Source organism: Triticum aestivum, chromosome 4B (assembly GCF_018294505.1).
Source record: "Triticum aestivum cultivar Chinese Spring chromosome 4B, IWGSC CS RefSeq v2.1, whole genome shotgun sequence".
NCBI classification, from domain to species: Eukaryota; Viridiplantae; Streptophyta; class Magnoliopsida; order Poales; family Poaceae; genus Triticum; species Triticum aestivum.
Window position 1 is genome coordinate 532,517,269 of NC_057804.1, and position 3,089 is coordinate 532,520,357.

Sequence of the window (3,089 nt, forward strand, 5' to 3'; positions counted from 1 at the left end):
AATACGACCTGACTTTCGGCCTCTTAGCGGCCCATGCTCTTCATGGTCCAATACAAGCCCGCTGTCTCTTTCGGCCTGCTAAAGGCCTACAGTATAGTTGGGCCATATGTAGCCCAAACTTAGTAACGGCCTGTTAACGGCCCGTGAAATAAATTGGGGCCACCTATTGCCCGCTTCGATGTCGGCCTGTTAACGACCCGGGAGGTAAGAGGGCCGGCCATTAACTTTCGGCCTAGTAACGGCCCATTAACTTAATGGGCCCACTAAAGTTCGTACATGTCTTTAGGCCAAATTAGATAATTTGAGCCCATTACGACAAGCAATTATGCACAGGACCAAAACTGATCAAGCAAAGGTACGGCATACAGGGAATAACATTTCACATCCAGCATATATTACAGGAAATTACATCCACTAGGCAATCAAAGATTGATGCCAGTGCAAATAAATGAGTAGAACCTAACCATCTACAACGTCACAATCTGCAACCTCAGCACAGATGACGCCCATAATCATGTGGGCAAGTTCTTGCTGCTTTGCTACACTGTCTCTGAAAACATTGGTCAGTTGTTGTGTCACACGACTCTGCACCTCTGATTCATCCACCATTTCCATCATTGCTTCGTCCATTAATTGGTTCACAAACATACATTTATTCCGTTGCATTTGAGACAGAGGATACTGAACAGATTCAGATGGTGATTTTGGCAGGCTTGTATTATTGATAGTGGAGAGTGTCTCGACCACTGCATCATAACATAAATTAGGACAGGAACCAAACAGATTAATCATGAGTTATTGCCATATTACCTGGCCTAGATTTACTGGAAATAAACAATGAGGTTGCCTTGCTGTTTTCAGAGTTTGTCTTCTTATCTTCAGTAGCCTGCACAAAATTAACACACTAGCATTGCTATCATTGGCCAAGTCAGATAATAGGAAAGCAACATTGACACAACGAACGTTTGGGCAACTAGCCTACACCAAATTAACACAATATGGCACAGCTATCATTAGCCAGGTAAGGTAGTACGAAAGCAACATTGACACAATGAATGAATGGGAAACTAGAGAAGCACTAAAATTCAGTAATGTGCGGGATATGAGATAGTACATTCATCCAGCTCAGTATGCAAAACTACCAGGCAGTTTTCCTTACAAAAATCAACATTGGCGCCTTTAACATTTTGCTACAACTAATTTTAGATCAGATAAAGTTTAGATTCACGCCGATTAACAAAATACATGTTGATGTAAAAATATAGTGATATACAACAGGTACTTACATCAGAATTGGAGCACAGAGAATTCTCGCAAGATATTTTCCTCGAATACGATCCCAATGGAGGAAGTCTTCTATCGTTTAACCTTATTTTCTAAAAGAGAGATGGGTAAGAAACATGTAGAAAATATGATCAGAATGCTATAAAATTTCATGATGCGAGGATACACATACGCTTCTTAGAATGGAGTTGACATTCTTTTGCTGGACTGGAGTGGACTAGTTCTTTGGCCACTGGAATCTGCTTATTATCAGTGGGAGTTGGGTTTCTCTGTGTTGGAGCAGTATCTATGAAAAATGGAGTTGGTTTATTATCTCCTGGCGTTTGGCTCTTTTGCAAAGACCTGGTTTGTAACCCTTCAGATTCTAACATAGTTGTCTTCCCCTTGCATACCTTATATAGAAGAATGGTGATTCAGTTATAAAACATGCTACAGCAGAGATGGAATAGGTACTGAAGAATAGAAAGGCATGACATATTGACATGTATTCCCTCCATCCGGAAATAAATGGATGGGTCTAGGCGTATTTTAGTTCTTGATACATCCAGTTTTATCCATTTTTGTGACATTTAATCCGGACGGAGGGAGTATGATGTAAGAGCTAGGGATACGGCAGGACAACATAGTAAAAAACACTGAAAACCCCACTACAGAACCAAAGTATTCAAACCCACTGATATGAGATAGTACACTCATGCAGCTCAGGATGCAAAACTACCAGGCAGTTTTCCTTACAAAAATCAACATTGTGGCCTTTAATCATAAATTTTGCTACAACTAAATTTAGATCAGATAAAGGTTGGATTCACGCCGATTAACAACATACATGCTGATGTAAAAATATAGTGATATACAATAGGTACTTACATCTACATTGGAGCACAGAGAATTCCTGCAAGAATCTTTCCTCATAAACGATACCATTGCAGAAATTCTTCTATCTCTTAAGCTTATTTTCTAAAAGAGAGATGGGTAAGAAACATGTAGAAAATATGATCAGCATGCTATAAAATTTCATGATGCAAGGATACGCACACGCTTCTTAGAATTGAGTTGACACATTTTTGCTGGACTGGAGCGGACTAGTTTTTGGCCACTAGAATCTGCTTATTATCATTAGGACTTAGGTTTCTCTATGCTGGAGCAGTATCTACAAAAACTGGAGTTGGTTTATTATCTCCTGGCGTTTGGATCTTTTGCAAAGGCCTTGTTTGTAACCCTTCAGATTCTAACATAGTCGTCTTCCCCTTGCATGCCTTGTATAGAAGAATGGTGGTTTAATTATAAAACATGCGACAGCAGAGAGATGGAATAGGTACTGAAGAATAGAAAGGCATGACATATTGACATGTATTCCCTCCATCTGGAAAAAAATGGATGGGTCTAGGTGTGATGCCCGGATAATTAAGCTACAGTGAACCACTGCTAATGATGCCATGTCACCTCGATTACTATTGCTAATCTCGCGTTAGTTCAAAGCCGATACAAATTCAAATTCAAAATAAAGCCAAACATCAAAAGTTTTCAAATATTAAAACCAAAATGTTCGGGTTGTGCCAGTTAGTGCATAGGTGATTATGATGAAGAATCCACATCTTTATATAATGTATAAATGCACTAAAATGATTTCAGCGGTAGCCAAAAAACATTATTCAAATGCCTTTGGTATTTTATAAAATACTAAACTATTTTACTTTGGGTTAAAAACTTTTGCGGCAGAGGGTTATTTTGAAACGTAATTTTAGAAGCTATTGTCATAATTTACTAACTACAAAAATAATAACGTGGAACTAAAATTAAAATAG